Below are 19,058 nucleotides of genomic sequence, written 5' to 3' on the forward strand. Positions count from 1 at the left end.
TTGCAGCAAGGGAGGTTTAAATTGGACATTAGGAAAAAATTCCTAACTGTCAGGGTAGTTAAGCACTGGAATAAATTGCTAGGAATGTTGTGGAATCTCCGTTACTCAAGGTTTTTAAAAGCAGGTTAGACAAACCCCTGTCAGGGATGATCTAGAATACTTAATCCTGCCTTCAGTGCAGGTGACAGGACTAGAAGACCTCTTAAGGTCTCTTCCAGTCCTATGTTTTGATGATTTTATGAAAATGGCAGATGTTGATTAATGCAAAATAATGTACATTGGAAAAAATAATCCCAACTATACATACAAAATGATGGGGCCTAAATTAGCTGTTACCACTCAAGAAAGATCTTGGAATCATCGTGGATAGTTCTCTGAAAATATCTGCTCAATGTGCAGCAGCAGTCAAAAAAGCTGGCAGAATGTTAGGAACCATTAGGAGAGGGATAGATGATAAGACAAAAATACCATAATGCCACTATATAAATCCATGGTATGCCCACACCTTTAATACCGCATGCAGTTCTGGTTGCCCCAGCTCAAAAAAGTTATGTTAGAATTGGAAAAGGTACAGAGAAAGGCAACAAAAATTATTAGCGGTATGGAACGGCTTCTAAATGAGGAGAAATTAAAAAGACTGGGACCATTCATCTTAGAAAAAGATACAACTGGGGGGGTATGATAGAGGTCCATAAAGTTATGAACGGTGTGCAGAAAGTGAATAGGGAGGTGTTATTTACCCCTTTACATAACACAAAAACCAGGGGTCACCCAATGAAATTAGCAAGCAGCAAGTTTAAAACTAACGAGGGCTGTCAATTCATCACAGTTAACTCCTGCAATTAACTCAAAACAAATTAACGCTACATGGACACTGTAGGTTGTGTAACAGTTACGCATGTTGAAGAAAGACATTATGCTGAAGCATGTACAGATCATTTCTTGGATGTTGCAAAAGAATGGAATATTCAAGAAAAGGTAAACAACAATTAGTACTGACAGCACTAGTGCAGCAGCCGGTCATTTGCCTTTTGAACACATGACGTGCATCGCTCACAGTCTGCAGTGATCCATGACAGTAGCACTAAGTGATGGTGGTTTTGAAAACGTGCTGGCAAAATGTAGAAAATTTGTGGGCCATTTCAAACACAGTTCAGCTAATAGTACAGAGCTAGGAATACAACAAGCTGCAAATGGTCAGAAACAATAACCTCTTATGCAAGATATTTCAACCAGAGTGGGTATGGATCAGCACCTGCTTTGCAATAAAGCCACGATCACAGCCACATTAGACCTTCAAAAGCACAAGTAAGGATCTTGAAAAACTGCAAAAACTAGAAACATTGCTTAAGCCCTGCAGGTTTGAGACTGAACTCCTTGGGGGATAATTGTATGTCTCCTGCTCCGTGGTTTTACCCGCATTCTGCCATGTATTTCGTGTTATGACAGTCTCAGATGACGACCCAGCATATGTTGTTCGATTTAAGAACACTTTCATTGCCAATTTGACAAAACGCAAAGAAGGTTCCAATATGAGATTTCTAAAGATAGCTACAGCACTCTATCCAAGGTTAAAGAATCTGAAGTGCCTTCCAAAATCTGAGGGATGAGGCATGGAACATGCTCTCAGAAATCTTAAAAGAGCAACATGCCAATGCGGAAACCAGCAAAAAAGAAAATCAACCTTCTGTTGGTGTCATATGACTCAGATGATTAAAATGAACGTGCATTGGTCCACACTGTTTTGGATTTTTATTGAGCAGAACCCATCATCAAGATGGAAGCATGTCCTCTGGAATGGCAGTCGAAGCATGAAGAGGCATAATAATGTTTAACTTATCTGGCACGTAATTACCGTGCAACACCGGCTACAACAATGCCTTGCGAAAAGACGGTTACTTACTTTGTAACTGTTGTTCTTTGAGATGTGTTGCTCATGTCCATTCCATTCTAGGTGTGTGCGTGCCTTCGTGCACAGTTACCGGAAACTTTTTGCCCTTAGCAATATCCATAGGGCTGGTTCGGGCACCCCCTGGAGCCCCACGCACATGTCGTGGTATATGAGGCTCTCGACTCTGCCTCCTTGCTCTTCTTTGGTGCGGTGAAGCGGTCCTTGTCCGTGAGCTTCTTTTTCTGCCTCTTCCATGGAGGAGGAAAAGGTCGGTGCCACAATGTTTCCAGTGCTGGTGGGGCACTCTGCACCGATGACGTGCTCAGCACTGAGGTGGAATGTGGTGGCTCCAAGGCCGGTCTCAGGGACGCTTCCATGAGAAGAGCTTTCAGGTGGATCTCTCTGTCTTTCTGAGTCCTCGACCTGAAGCCCTTGCAAATCCTGCACTTATCTTTCCTGTGCTATTCCCCCAAACACTTTAAACAACTTTCATGGGGGCGTTGCTGAGAGGGAAGGATTTACTGCAAACCGTGCAGGACTTGAATCCCGGGGAGCGGTATGCCCCACTCCCAAGCAGAAGTCCCTAATGGGACTAACACTTAACACTAACTGACTGCCTAACTACAGACTTAACTAACAAAGAACTACTTAATTAACCTAATCTCTAACTATAAGAACAGATTCAGAGGGATAGCGGTGTTAGTCTGTTTTTAGCAAAACAGCGAGAGTTCTGTGGCACTTTAAAGACTAACAAATTTATTTGGGTATAAACTTTCATGGGCAGAAACCCACTTTGTCGGATGCATATAAGAACAGGGTGTATAAGAACAGGGGAACTGAAGCACTTGCGATAGCAAGCCAAAGCAAGGTTCTCAGCAACCGTCACTGGAGGAAAGAAGGAACTGAGGGGGCATAGGGTTGGTGGCACCTCATATACTGCAGCATGTACGCAGGGCTCCAGGGGGTGCCGGAGCCAGCCCTAAGGGTACTGCTAAGGGGAAAAAATTTCCGGTAACCATGCACAGAGGTGCGCACACACATAGAATGGAATCAACATAAACAAGCATTCGAAGAACACCTGTTCTCACTTTCAGGTGACATTGTAAATAAGAAGTGGGCAGCATTACCTCTCGTACTTGTAGACAAACTTGTTTGTCTTGGTGATTGGCTGAACAAGAAGTAGGACTGAGTAGACTTGTAGGCTCTACAGTTTTACATTGTTTTATTTTTGAGTGCAGTTATGTAAAAAAATCATTCTACATTTATAAGTTTCACTTTCATGACAAAGAGATTGTACTACAGTACTTGTATGAGGTAAATTGAAAAATACTATTTCTTTTGTTTATTTTTTTTATAGTGCAAATATTTGTAATAAAAATAATATAAAGTGAGCACTGTACAATTTGTATTCTGTGTTGTAATTGGAATCAATATATTTGAAAATGTAGAAAACATACAAAAAATAGATAAATGGTATTCTTTGATTGTTTAACTGTGCAATTAAACCCACGATTACTCGCAACTATTTTTTTTTAGCCTCACAATTAATCACAATTCTTTTTTTAATCATTTCACAGCCCTAAAACAAACATAAGGAAGTAATTCTTTACACAACACACAGTCACTCTGTGGAATTCATTGCTAGGGGATGTTGTGAGGGCCAAAAGTATAACTGGGTTCAAAAAAGAATTAGATAAGTTCACAGAAGATAGGTCCATCAATGGCTATTAGCCAAGATGGTCAGGGAGGCAACTGTATGCTCTGTGTGTCTCTAAACTTCTGACTGCCAGAACTGGAACTGGACGAGAGAAGATGGATCACTCCTCAATAACTGCCTTGTTCTGTTCATTGTCTCTGCAGCATCTGGCTCAGAAGACAGGATACTGGTCTAGATGGACCAATAGTTTGATCTTAGTATGGACTTTCTTATATTCTTAATGAACAAGTCATTGAACTGAAGCAGATGAATAAACTGAAATGTTTAAAACATCAGATTATGCATGAACAACGCATAGACAGAAAGCATGGTGTACAGGGATTGGGTCCTATAAAGTAACCAACCCAAGCCCAAAACGTATGATGAAAAGTATAGTAAATGCAATGTAATGAGTATGTGTATATAAAGGAAAATGTTTTCTGTGTAACTTTAGATGTGTGGCATGCCCTCTACCAACCTCCTACACTTGGGTCTGATCAACTCAGCATAGCTTTGCAGTATGCCAAATAAAAATACCTGAGTAACAAAACCTGGAATCAAACTGAGTTCTTGGGAAGTCAAGTGGAAAGAGGTTTCAGGGAGAATCCGAACATTAAATTTAAATAATTTTAATAGATTTTTTAAAAGTTTAGATCTTAACAAAGGTTGCAACTTCAAATTTAATTTTAAAAATACTTAAATTTTAAAAAATCCCATTTAAATTACAAAATCCCCAATTTAAATAAAAAACCCATTTTTAAAAAATCATCAGTTTTTATCATCCTGATTTTACTATTAATTTTTTTGCCTGATATTCCTTATTTCTCATGAATAATATGGGGATAATAATACCTATCTGTCCGGTATGTTGTAAGGATTATAGTATTTTTGTTAATGTTTGTACAGCACATGGAATATATGAGTGCTAAGTATATTTATTATTCATTATTATTTTATTATTATAGGCACTTCCTGGAAAAAAATCTCTAACTCATCACTGAAAGTACACGGTACTCTATTATTGCTAATCCCATAGGGATTCTCTGTTTCCCTGACAAACTTTCCAATTTTTCTCTGCTTCAAAACCCCACCCTTGAAGTCCTAAATCATAATAATACCTTTTAGAGTTCCTTCCATCCTGAGAGAACCACAGGCACTTTAAAGATTATAAATCTTGTTCTCCCTCACACACCACTGAAATGCAGCCACTTGTGGGGTGAAACTTGGCAGTCATCTTTTTAGCAACCCTACAATGGAGGCAGAGCAGCCATGTAAGGAGGCAACAAAACCCAACCCTTTCATTCACAGAGCTGAACAGGTGGGGGCATGACACTATTTGGATAGCTGCATGTCTTCTGATTAGCTGTCCTTCAGCAAGTGCATATATTTTGTCTCTATAGTGTCTTCAAGGCAACTGTTCTATTACTAAGATGACCACATTTTCAAAATAAAACTGGGATGACTGGGGGAAGGGATTTTTCTAGGTATTGAAACAGTCCTACAAATGTACACCTTATAAAAATGTGTGCTGCTATTGCTACTGCCAGTTTTTGGCTCAGCAACAACATATGCATAATTCTCAGTGTGGAAAAATATTTTCCAGTAACTTAAGTGTTCCGAGTGAGTTTATCATGAAACACTGAACAAAAGTCTTTTAACACTTTCTTTGAGCAAAAGAACAGCTTTGATAGGAGTCTACACTCATTCAACTTTTGCCTTCACCCCAGGCACTGTTCAATACACTCAACATTCATTCAACTGGACTGTTTGTTCCCAGTAAGAACATTTTCCTTGGCATAGCAATAAGTCTTCAATAAACATTTTGTACTTTTTTTAAAAAAAAGTGTCTGATAAAACAAAAGACCAGGACATTTCAGTTGTCCTGAAAGAAGTTCCTTGGACATCAGAACAACATAGGAAAAATCAGGAATGTCCTGGTAAAACCAAAATATATAGTCCCTTTAGTTATTATGTATCTGTAAAACATCTTGCTCTATACAAATGAGAAACAATAATTATAATAATATACAATATTTTAGGTAGATAAGGATTTCTATTAAAACATTGACTACACACATCCCTGCGCAACTTAGTTTTGGAGATTTAATGAGAACCAGGGCCTGACCCTGCTTAGCTTGAGAGTTGATGGGGTCATAGGCCAAGATGATATGGCTGCTTTATTTTATGCCTCTGATTACGCATTCATTCTGCTCATGAGATTGAAGATTTATTAGTGGTGTCTACTGTTGAACAGTGGTGAAATTCTGAATTTGCATAGCTCTCATTATATATCTAACATCTTACACATCCAATTCTGTAGTCCACACACAGGCAAATCTAACGGGAGTTTTGCCTGCATTAAAAGCTCATGGTTGATTTCAATGGCTCCATACATCTTCACTGCCACGGGTGGATGCAAACTGCACACACAAACTCTGGGCTACTGCTTCCCATCGAGGATTATCCCAGCGTTATTAAACATTTAGGGTTTCAATTCTCAGCTCTGATCTTTGCCTGAGTTTTTCTTTGAAATCATGTGACTGAGAACAACTGACTGAGAACAACTGTCCCTTCTGGGATATATAAAAGGAAGCTCATTTTCAGTAATACAGAGGGCTGGAAGGAATGTTCCTGTAACCAGAGTTTGAGGAAAGGTTCCCTGTCGGGAGGAAGATGGAGAAAGAGTCTGGTGGACAAGACTTGGCAGAGGACTGTTTGGGAACGCAAACAGGCCTGACCAGAAAGAGGCACCGTAGAAAGAGGCTCTAGGAAATGATAGAGCAAAGTAATCTTGGGTTTAGGGTCCAGGGCTGGGGCTTGTAGACTGGATGCCTCAAAATGCCCATGACTCCACTGTGTCTTTATTGACAGAGATCTGTGGATGGAAACTAAGATCCTGGTCTACAATGCAGTAGTCACCCCCACTCTTCTTTATGAGTGCGAGGCACATAGAAGCCATCTTAAGTGTCTGGAGCGGTACCAATAGTGCTGCCTTAGGAAGATTCCCTGTATCAAATGGGACGACTGTCGCACCAATGCCAGCATTCTCTCTGCAACTAACATTACCAGCGTTGAGGTGAAGATTATGAAACACCAACTTCGCTGGGCTGGTCATTGTGTACGGATGGCTGATACTTGTCTTCCGAAGCAAGTCCTCTTTTCTCAACTTAGTCATGGTAAGAGGTCCCATGGAGGACAGAGCAAATGATACAGGGACACCCTGAAAGTATATCTTAAAATGGGAGGCACTGACCCCACAAACTGGGAAGAGCTGGCTGGCAATAGACTGCAGTGGCATCACATCATACATCAAGCCTCAGCCCGTTTTGAAGAGAATCACCTTGCTCAAGAGGCTGAGATACAGTAAAGGAGACAGAATGTGTATAGCATCCCGGCCAGCAGTTGTGCTCTCTCCAAGCAATCACATGTCACATATATGGAGAAATCTGTAGAGCACAAATTGGACTCCTCAACCATCTTAAGTCTCATCAATGAGTAATGGCTTTCCCCCTGGCAGACATAATCCTCATACTGAGGGATAGCCAACGATGAATGCCCACAGACAGGTTTAAATTCTGGCACGGAGTCCTGCTGACTGAAGCTGTCTAGGGCTGTATTGAATCAACGCAACCATCAAGCACCCCATTAAGGAAGCTCAAGGAGTTCCACAGGCAGAATGAAGAGATAGGGTCTTTCCCTGATGGCATCAGGACAGTCACCCAGGAAATGGTCTTAAAAAGGCAACCGTTCAAAGAAGTAAAAAGGCACTTTGAGGGTATGAAGCCTACAATAGTACAAGACTCTGCACTTGTCCTTATTGAACTCAGTGAGGGTGCAATCCACCCCATCATCCAGATCGTTAATGAAGATGTTGAACAAAATCAGCCCCAGGACCATATTCTGGGACACTCTGCTTGATATTGGCTGCCAACTAGATATCGAGCCATTGATCACTACTCACTGAGCCGGAGGATCCAGACAACTTTCTACCCACAAGCAGGACCGACCCCCAGGACCGACCCCTACGACACTCCGCTTGTTACCGACTGCCTGCTAGACATCGAGCCATTGATCACTACCCATTGAGCCCGATGATCTAGCCACCTCTTTATCTATTTTATAGTCCATTCATCTAACCCATACTTCTTTAATTTGCTGATAAGAATACTGTGGGAGACTGTACCAAAAGCTTTGCTAAAGTCAAGGTATATCATGTCCACTGCTTTCCCCACATCCACATGTTTGCTGCTGGTCAGAAAATATCAGAGTGGACAGGCATGCTTTGCTGTCATGACTTAAAACAGGATAGGTCACCTGCTCCATTCAGGGAGCTGCATGGGATCCGTTTTTCTCTTAGAGGTCATGCAGGTGACCAAGGAGACTATGCCACAGACGGTTTCACAGACAGCCTGGCAAATGCAGCAGTGAGGTCAAGTGACCCAGAGCAGGAGAGGCAGGAGTGGGGAAGACAGCAGCTAGAGTAGAAAAGGCTACTCTCAGATGAGAAACAGATGGAGCTGGAGGTATGACAGTGCTCAGGCAGAGCTGGAGTGACAGTAGATAGCTAGCCAGGACAAACACCACTAGCTGAAACGGAAGAAGAGAGATCAGCCATGCCCATGGGACCCAGGAGGAAGGACAGAAGGAGTATGCAATCAGGTACTGGCAGGCAAACAGATATGAATAAGAGTCCTTAGGATGAACCTCATTGCTCTGCCTGTAGCCCAAGTCAATATGGACACCAAAGAAGGTTCTGGGATGCTGATTGTGGGAATATGGGAGGATGTTTCTTCTGAGGTGTTATCGGGAAAGGATGAAACAGGATTAATCCAACTGACAAGGTCAGACTCAGTGGCCTATGGGGTGAGCTCTCTGCTTATCCTTGCTGGGGAATCCAAGTCACTCCTGATTGTCTCTTTAGTCAAAAATCCTGCTGGCAGTGGGGAAACTAAAGCACATTTATAAGGTGCTGTGTATCAGAACTCCACTGGGAGAAGGAAAACTGAGGGCTGTAAAGAATATTGCCAAACTCACGATACCTACCAGAGGTTGGGAAAAGCCGCAGAGGACTGTGAGGCAGCTGATTAGGGAAGTGCAGAAGGAAAAGAAGAGGAAAGGTTCCCTTTAATCTGTAGTTTCAGGGTGGTCAATCAAGAAGTAACTGAACCTGAGGGGGGATAGGCGAGGAAGCACATCCCACCTTTCCCCAGAATGTATGAAGAAGGGGACTGGGTTCAGAGGAAATTCGGGTGATTCCATTTCACCCTGGGATAGGGATCACTTACCTTACAGAGGCATTATACTGTCAGAAGCCAAACTGAAGGGGCCCAAGACTCTCATGGCCACCCCTACCAATCAGAAGTACTGGAGTGACAAAAGCATATGAGAAGCCTATGATCTCTGCCCCTATATACCCGATCCCCAGGATAATGAAGGAGAAGATTTAGATGATGTTGATGGGAACTGATCTATGACAGAGTCATAAAACTGTATTTGGGGTGTGATCTCTGGAATTGTTTATTAATTGAAAAAGCGCATGAAGTTTGAATTAGTAAGTAGTAACCACAGATGCTCCGTCTAGAAGCAGGGTGTTGAAATATCCCTGAGGTATTTGTCAAGTACCCCTGCTCTGTTCTTTTTTGAGGGAGAAATGTGACAGTTTGGGAAATCTGTCTATACAATTTATGAATTCTCTGTCGGATTATGAACTCTCTGTATGTATCTTTACCAAACCACAAACTTCATTTTAAATGTGGGGGCTGGTTGCCACCTCTGTTGCCTCTTTACCTCCATATTGGACAGAAATTCCAATGGCTAGTGGTATAAGACTGACCATGAAGAGATGTCAACCTTAAAAACGGAATTCTGACTACATTATAGCTATGCTAAGGAAGGTGCCTGAGTTGCAAAACCAGTTCAGCCAAGCTGGACTGCAGTTTGGAAGAGTGAAAACTTACCAAGCAGGACAAAGACACAGATGACTAAACTGGAGATTGTTAAAGGAATAACAGGGGAAAGACTAGAGAGACACACAACATTGGGGCAGCAGAGAGGAAGGGGATGAGCCCGCCAAAGTCAGAAAAGAAGAGCTTGGGAAGATGGCTTCCTGTTGCAATATACAAGCAATGTACTGCAACAGAAGAATGATGGATGGCCCCGGACAATGCTGACCCCATCCCAAAGAATTCTCTGGAGTGGTGAGGAAACTGAAGTAGGAAATGCATGTAGGATTTATTATTTTAGAGCTGTGTATTTCTCATGTAATTCAGAAAAGAGCAATAGCATTGTAGAATCCTGTGCAAAAGTCTGTCTGGTTACGTGCTACACCTTATTGCATGGTCCTTCAGAAAGTTAAATTGTAACCCAGAAGGCTCACCTCTTCAGTGGGATTCTGGGTGAGCGTGTGCTTAAGGTATAGGAGAATATGATGGGGCAGCACTAATTCCAGGGACTGGGCAGTGGGCTATGTGGTCATTGCTCTTCAGAACGGGTGCCAGATAGAAGATCTGCACCCCAAGAGTGTGCCCATGGTCCCCAAGGGGTGCCACACCCTCTGGCTTGCAGTGGTTCCCATCATATACAGGATTTACTGTTTGGTTCAATGGCTCTCAGCACCCTCGCTATACAAATTGTTCCTGCCCCACTGCAGTGACTCAACTATGCTTAGACTCTGGAGGGTTAAAACACACAGGATCCAACAGCCGCCCCTCACAGCAGTCTGGTGAGTGACCAAGAGGGAACACTGAACCAGACATCTGACATAGGGGCATCAGAGTTTTGAACAATATGTGCACAAATAAGCAGTTACCTACTGCCAATATGAGGTGTAAGAATTACTGGTAAAAATAATAAAAAGGTCTATAAAAACAAATGATTTATCTCCAGGATAATCTCTATAGTAAGATTTCAGGATTGTCACTCTGCCTGTTTGTCATTCTGAAGCTAGAACATCTGTTGAGTATGAAGTGCTGGAAACAGCTACAAACATAGTGCTGAGCTCTTTTTGTTTAGAATTTCATCAGGTTTAATCAGCACTGGGATTCAAGGATCCAATTTTTCAATTATCAGTCATATTCACCTTAGTTAACACACGACTTTACAAATTACAACAGTGCAACAGCATGGACTTTCAGCGACAAGATTTATATTGCTCTCAATTATCATTCTCCTAAAATAACTGGTGTTAAAGGGACAATTTTAGGCACTTTTAGAGCCACCATTTAGATTTTGTAAAATAATGGTTTTAAAAAATTATATTTTAATAGAAACATTTACAGGATTTAAAAAAAAAAAAATGAAAAAGTTTTCGTTTGGATTTGAACTTTTCCCTGAAATGTTTGCAGCTGAAACACTGTAGCATTTTGCTGGTAAATGGTAGCCAGAAAATGAAATACCCTAGCAGCAAAAATGAAAGTAACTAATCTACTATCCCTGTCCAAGCTGAATAAAATACAAAAAGTAAACAAATGGCATAGGTGATGAAAGTAGGGTTTAAGATGAAACATGGCATCTTCTGTCAAGAGCACAGTAGAGCTGCTCAGAAAACTTTAAACAAAGCAGTTTTCCATAAAAAAAAAGGCCATTTCAATTGAACCAAAATGTTTCATGAAACCCCATTTCAACACAATTTGCCACAAAAAAATTAAATTGAAATTTTTTGTTTTAGAAAATGTAATTTAAAAAAGTAATTAAACTAATTTAAAATTCATTAATTTTTTTTAAAAATTTTGGATGATTTTTATTATTTTTACATTATTTCATGACACATCAGTAAGGCTGCAAGTCTGTCACTCCAGCCGTTCCAGCCACTGCTGGAGCGGCTGGAGTGGCCCCAGAGGCTGTCGGAGAACGGACCCCGGGGGCAGCCCTGGAGGCCATCAGAGAGCAGTTGGCCAGGGGCAGTCAGCCCCCGCCACCAGACCCAGGGCCAGCCGTCAGCCCCCAGGACTACTCAGAGCATGGGGGGCCCCCAGAACAGCGGTGCCCGGGGAGCAGCTAAGATTTAGCCAGGGGTATTTATAGTAAAAGACATGGACAGGTCACAGGCCATGATTTTTTGTTTATTGCTCATGACCTGTCCATGACTTTTACTAAAAAGATCCATGACTAAATCTTAGCTTTACATATCAGTTGCAGTGCATCTGAAGAAGTCACATTATGTCAAGTTGTCATAACATGAACATGTTATGATGCACTACTATTGACATGTAATATTTCATGTCATATTATGACAACTTAATACTCAAAATATTAATTTATTTTACATATATCTTTATTTTATTTTTATTGTGTTATTTTTAAATCATTAAGGATAGCTACCACTTAGTACTGAATGAAATATCTTATTTTCTAAATCGGTTTTCAAACCGTGGTCCGCAGACCCCTGGGGGCCTGCAGACTATGTCTAGGGGGTCCGTGAAAGGTTTTTGTTACCATAGAACAGTGGTTTTCAACCTGGGGTCTTCAGACAATGTGTAAGATTTCCAAAGGGGTCCACACCTCCATTCAAATTTTTTTTAGGGGTTCACAAATGAAAAAAGGTTGAAAACCGCTGTTCTAGGTCAAAGCACCACCTGTTTATGTTGTTATATGACAGTTTACTTTGATACTTTTAACAAGAAAAAATTCTATGCACTCCATGTACGTATGGGAGAAACAGGTGCCTGACCCAGGGTACTTAATTCTGCCTTCCAAACAGAGGGAAGTCAAACTGATACATTCCCTGCTTATGTAGGGAGATGCTTTGGTAATTATGAAATATGCATGCATAGTTCTCTACCAGAGGACACTGCCAAAAAATTTTACATCGTTGCACACAGCAAAAACAAAATAAAATCTGACCAATTACCCTACATCAGAATTACACACATAGAAGAATGAAGACATATTGCTTGCTGCTGCTAAGCAAATATATGGGATGATAATGACCAAATTATGTTACATTATATTGACCAACTCCAGGTCTGTATGCTTCTATGAGAACACTTCGTATTTTTTCTGCCTTCCTTTTAAGGATCTCAGTTTGCAGCGAACATGAATGAATGAAATGTCACAACGCCCTGGTGAGGTATGTGAATATTACTTACCACTCTACTGCAGATGAATCATTTGTGTGCTTTTCCATGGCTGATTTGAGAGTTTCTTACCAGTGGTACTTTTTATGGGATAAAGATGTTAACCTTATGTTGCACCTGGAGGACCAGTGGATTGATCCTTATTCTGATCCCTATCCTTCAACGTGTCCAGCCCGGGAGATCCGACTAGTAGCAAAGCTACTGCTGACAGAGCTCTCAGGGTCATGTGAGCATGCAAGCCCCTCCGCTACATCTAATTAATAGAGGAAAGGTCCTCAACTTCAAGTGACTCTGATAAGGGAGAAAGATGGAAATATTTTAGTCACAAAATGTAATTATAGAAAGATGGAAGGAATGTTTTAATGAACCCCTTAATGAGCAGAATGATAAAGGTGAACAACAAATGGCCATTTGCTAGACAGGTGAACGATCCACTTGTGAAAGAATTTAGCTTTGAAGAGATCCCAAGAACAATCACAACTCTCAGGAATAACAAAGCATCAGACCTTGACAATGTTCCAGCTGAATTATTAAAACAGGAGGGTATGAATTATGTCAGAGACTTTACAAATTAATTTTTTTGGTTTGGAGGTATGAAAAAAGTCCAGAGGAATGGAAGGAGGTTGTCAGATACCCAATTTTGAAAACAAGGGTGAGACATTATCATTGCATCTCCCTCATTAAAACTTATAAAATCCTTTTTTTTTTGGTGGAAATCCTTACAGAGAGAAGATAATAGGAGATTATCAGTGTGGATTCCAGAAGTATAGGTCCATTGTGGATCAAATATTTTCACTATGTCAACTCCTCAAGAAAAGATGGGAATATGATCAGAATACCTACATAGTTTTTGTAGACTTTTAAGAAAGCATATGATAGGACATCATGAGATGGCCTCTGGGCTGCAAAGAAAGAATTCAGAATCCCTTACAAAATTATTAGGATGGTACAACTGTGTGTGATTCCAAAGGTAGAATACAAGTAGGGAGTGAAATTTCTGCTCCATTTGACATCAAAACTGGATTAAGGCAGGGAGGTGCACTATTCCTGGAATTCTTTAATGTGGAAAGGGTGGTATGATCATTGTGAAATTCTCAGAATGGGGTGAATTTAAATGGCCTGCACCAACTTTCTGGATAATCTGATGGCCGGGCTATTGTAGGAGAGAAAGATGATGTGGTTCAAAGGATGACTGGAGAAAATAAGGCAGGAAGTGGCAGGAAAGATGGGACTTAAGATCAATTAAAATAAAACCAAATATATGGTTGTAAACCAAAAAGAAAATCTGGGACACATTTACCTAACCGTCAATAACCATAGATAAATTAGACAGTTTAAATTAGGAGCATTAATTACCAATAACAATTTTGTGAGGGGGAAATTAAGGCTTGGTTACAGAGCAGGAATGCTTGTTACTGTTCTCTTTAGAGAATTCTCAGCTCCAGACGATTACCAAGACAGGCCAAGCTTCCGATATACAAGACCTTTATAAGGCCTAATGCTTTAAACTGATGTGAGAACTGAGCACATACTAAGAAGGAAGAAAGACAGCTAGATACCTTTGAAAGCGAATATGAATAAACAGCAGTAGCAGGAAGAGTTGGTCCCAGTACCTAGGCTCAGTCCCAACAAACCATCTCCTTCAACATTTTGTTGAATCCTTCCACAAGACCCTCTGTTTGTGGATGGTACACTAATGTTCTGAGTGCCTTGATTTTAAGAAGGGAGCATAGTTTGTGCATCACCTGGGAGGTAAAGTAGGAGTGCTGATCAATCAGTATTTCCGACAGGAACTCTACCCCAGCAAAGAGTCTAATAAGCTCACGGGTGCTGGCTGTCGCCTTAGCCAAACCAAAGGGGATGGCTTTGGGGTAGCAAGTGGTATAGTCCACCACTACGAGTATATATTGGTTTCCCAAGGGGCTCTTTTTTAAAGGCCCAAACATATCCATCCCTATTCTTTCAAATGGGGTTCCCACTAATGGCACTAGGACCAAGGGGGCTTTCGAGACATTCTTAGCTGCTGAATACTCACACTTAGGGCAGGAAGAGCAATACTCCCTAACCTCATAGTGCATCCTGGCAAGAAAATGTAGGCCAATAACCAGTCCAGAGTCATCTTCTGCCCTCTATGCCCCATGCAGGGAATATTGTGTGCCAGCTGGACTGAGGCCCAGCAGTACTTATGGGGTACAAGCAGCTGAGTTCTTATTACCTCCCACTGCAGGTTCTGTTCCGCATGGTACAGTCACAGCTTCTCTAGCACAAAGTGGGGGTACTGTCCCAGGTGCTGGGGGGTCTGCTGTCTCCATGGACACCACCTTTTTTTAGGCACAGCTAAGTGTCCCCTAGTCATGCTGCTCCTGGATGAAGCTTCTCCCCTGCAGTAGGGCCTTGAGATCCATGAGAGGTGCCAGTCATTCATGCAGCTCTCTGGCCAGCCCTGTCCCTGGGATGTCCCCTTCTGGCAGTCATCAGAGTTGCCCAGATCTGCTAGGTCCACAGGTTGGGGCCTCTCCTGGGGCTCAGCTGTGGCACTGGTCATTAATGATTTGCCAAAAGGAGGGCCAATCTTGGCCTATTATCACTAGGTATGCTAATGTATTGGCTAGCGCTACTGTAATGCAAATTGCAGTGGGTCTATACTATCTGTTCCAGTTGTCTACTGGGATAGGGCTTTACATCTTCATCCTCTCTGGGTTGAGCTGACCTGCATCACTGTTTGACTACACCCTGAATCTACAAACCCCAGTACCTCCTTCCATTGGACCCTTAATGGGACTGTCAACTTGGGGGGAAATCCTCCTGCGGGCCCTCTCTTCTGCCATCCAACCCTGTACATATTCATGTTCCATCAATGGGCACTCTTTCTTCATATGCCCCTTTCGCCCACAGGAGTAACAGGTTACTGAGCTCATCCCCACAGCTCCTTCCTGGTGGGAGTGGGTTTTAATTATGAGTGGGACCTGTGTCTCGGCTCATGGGCTCCAGCCTTGTTGTTTGCATCACTAAGCAGGTATCCAAGAGACACCCAGACTTGTATAGTTCTTTTGCTTAGGAAATCCCTTATCAATCTGTTACTTTACGTAATAGTTCCTCTCTCCAGGACACATCATAAGCTTTTCTATGTCCAGGAAGTTTGTCATCTTGTAGTCTTTGGTTTCCAAGCTGTTTTGTGCTTCTGTCTCTCTCTGTACACTGTGGTCAATCAGACCTCTTCAGAACCCACTTTATGTTCTATCTTATGAGCCTAAGTGTGATGCTAATCTCTCCATCACCAGTTTTCCATAGTTTTACCTAAACGTGCTTTGAGAGAAATTGGTCTGTATGCCTCAGGCATAGAGCACATCTTGCCTGGTTTCCTCACTGAGACAATGACTGCATATTTCCAGTCCCTAGGTAATTTTCCCTTTCCTCCATACACTATTGTATAATTTTAGTATTACCCTCAAGCTTTTGTCACCTGTGTGTTTGTGTATGTCAAGTATGTCAAGTATATCAAGTATTATTTCATGCTGGTCTGGTGCAGTGCTTTTGTTTCTTATCATCACTTTTTGGAGTTTCCTCATAATGAAGTGTTCATTTAAAATAAGATCCACATCCTCCTTCCATCTCTTCATCATCTCATAATTTTCATTATCTTTTTCTTTCCCTAATTTCTATCCTCCTATCTTGGTCATAGCTGACTTTTTGAAACAAGGCAGCCAGAATTTCTGTTTTTTCTTTGCTGGAGTTTATTACTCCATGATCTTCTACTATAACACTTGGCATTGTGTTATTCTTATTCCTTATTCCATTCATTTTCCGAAGTTGCTTGTATACTTCTGAAGTATTGATATCTTTATTTACTTTCCTGTAGTATTTCATCCAGCTTTCTCTTTTTGCCCTTTATATAGCCCTTTGTGCAACTGCCTTGCTTTTTTATGTCATTAAGTCATTAATTAAATCTGAAAATAATTAATATAGTGTCATCTGTTAATTAATTCAATAACAAATTCAGTTTATACTGCCCTAAATACTCTGTTTTTCAATGTACTTGCAGAATATTGTATTGAAATTGCCTGACTATATTATAGAAGCTGCCAGGGAGAAACTATAGGTTTTGCAGGTGGGTAAACAATATTCGGAGCTTTTAGCAGTTGGGAAAGTGTAGGAGGTAGTTTAGCACTGTGGAATAAGATCATCTGGGGGATGTCTGTGCTAAAATCCTCAGCAACATAGTTTGCAATGACACTGTCATTTCATTTCCCGTTATTAGGGCTCAGCATTAATATCCTTTTGATATCAATAGGGGAAGGACCTAAACATTCGGAATTCATGATAGACCCCATACGACCCCAAAGGCAGGCACACACTGCAAACAGATGGTGCACACACCATCTCCGCCTACAGCTGCATATGCTTCCCACTGCCAACAAATATCATTTCTGTCTTATTTTTGAACTGCAGTCAACTTGTTTCTATGCAGATCCCTATGTGAGCCCTGGTCTACACTACAAACTTATGTCAGTATACCTATGTCACTCAGGGGTGTGGATTTTCCACACCTCTGAGCAACACAGTTATACTGACCTAACCCCATTGCAGACAGCGCTATGTTGACGGGAGGGCTTCTTGTGGAGGCAGAGTACCTGTGCTGATGGGAGAAGCTCTCTGGTTGGCATAGGTAATGTCTTCACTAAGTGCTAGAGCGGTGCAGCTGCACCTATGCAGCTGTGCCACTGCAGAACTGTAAGTACAGACAAGCTCACAGTCAGGTGCTAGAAAGGTAATGAAGCTGTATAACCTAGGTTCCAGCAGGGGATACAAAACGGAGTTTCAAAAGTGACAACCACAGGACAGTAAAAGAGCCTGGAACAAATCATCTGGCTTCCAGGCTTTTTCTCAGCCCACTAGGGCAGTGCATCTCCAAAGAGTAGACAACTGGATTTTTTAAACAGCAAACTTAATTTTTTCAGCCCTGAAAAGTGTATCCCAGTGCATCAAATCATAATAGGACACAAAAGCACAAAATATATCTTAATGTTGTTTGAAACTCATGTGTCCAGAATACACAGTGTATCTTAAATAACAAATACAATTTAATGTAGACCTAAGATACTGATGCAATAATACAATGAAAACCTTGAACAGGTCTTTTCAGTTATAGATTTTAAAGTTTCAGAATCTGATTCTTTACCTTTGGAATTTATACATCTGTTTTTTCTTCTGAAGTTGTTTCAAACCAATTTTACAAAGCACAAAACAGTTGCATAATTGAACTCTTTATTAATATTAATTAATGTTTTACTATCTTTAAAAAGAATTATTTATAATTATGTAATATACAGTGGTGGAGAGTATGAAGTGTTCTCTATTGTTTAAAGAGATACTGTTTATAAGCTACAATAGGATGTTATACAGTCCACTTTTGAATTGTGATGCCAATAGCAATGAAGGAAGAGGAAACGTCTGTTTAGACTCTGCAGTCACTTTGCATCTGCAAAACAATTACTATCCATTGTGTGTTGAGAAAACATCATAATCATAACAATATGATCATAATGGATTTAAGATTTTTGTATTCAGTTTTGCTGCTTCTATTGCTGATTATTCACAGCAACACCCCCACAAAACAAAACAAACTTCCAGGTGAAGTTAGACTGCAAGTGCATATCAGTGGTCTGAGTGCATATTATTAACTTTTAAGAACATTAGAGGGGTTTTTTAAAAAAAAGAAAAAAGTAAAACAAACATAAGGAAACCAAGAAATGCAGAATTAAAATTGTATTGTTCAACAGGGCACTCAAACTACCTTCAGTCTCCCCACCATAGCAACATCCAGAGAAAATCAGAACATAATGCTTTATCCATCCATAACATATAGTTTCATTTTATGAGTGAACACTAAAGCCCAATTGGTAGAAATCATTACTACAAAGTGGCAAAAAAGTAGTAGAGGTCATTTGGAACTGAATTTCAGAGCTCTATTTTTGTGGGGTCACCATTCAGGAGCACCTTGTCCCACTCACATCTGATTTTGTAGACAATAGCCAGAGTTGCAGCCTGAACTGTAACATAATCAAGAGTTTTAGAAATGGCAAATCATTATATTGGGATGTGATATCAAAGCTGTGTAACTCAGATGAAACACTGCTCTACAACTTATGGAAATGTAAGTCTCTTTTGAAGACTGAAGTACATACCTATGGCAGAACAAAGTAATGATGGAAGTGCAAGGTCATGCCCTGCAGCACACACGGCAGTCTTAATCCCATAATTATTATCAGCTTCAAGTTGATGAAACTTTGGGCCAGACAGTTTTGCCCGATTTCAGCGTTTTAGGTCTCACACAGTTAATTCTGGTTTAAAATTTCATCACATTTTCAGTAAATACATGTTTGTCATCAGAAGAAAA

At 40.9% G+C, this 19,058-nt stretch overlaps 1 protein-coding gene and 1 pseudogene across 3 annotated transcripts in view; one reads left to right on the forward strand and one right to left on the reverse strand.

The window, feature by feature from the left end:
- Positions 1-19,058, reverse strand: part of DST (dystonin) — a 453,158-nt gene that overhangs the window by 400,946 nt on the left and 33,154 nt on the right. The window lies entirely within an intron of this gene.
- On the forward strand, positions 868-3,074 carry LOC137164621 (E3 SUMO-protein ligase ZBED1-like; annotated as a pseudogene).

This window comes from Emydura macquarii, unplaced genomic scaffold (genome assembly GCF_026122565.2).
Source record: "Emydura macquarii macquarii isolate MOO-44397 ecotype Brisbane River unplaced genomic scaffold, CSIRO-AGI_Emac_v2 contig_2680, whole genome shotgun sequence".
NCBI classification, from domain to species: domain Eukaryota; kingdom Metazoa; phylum Chordata; order Testudines; family Chelidae; genus Emydura; species Emydura macquarii.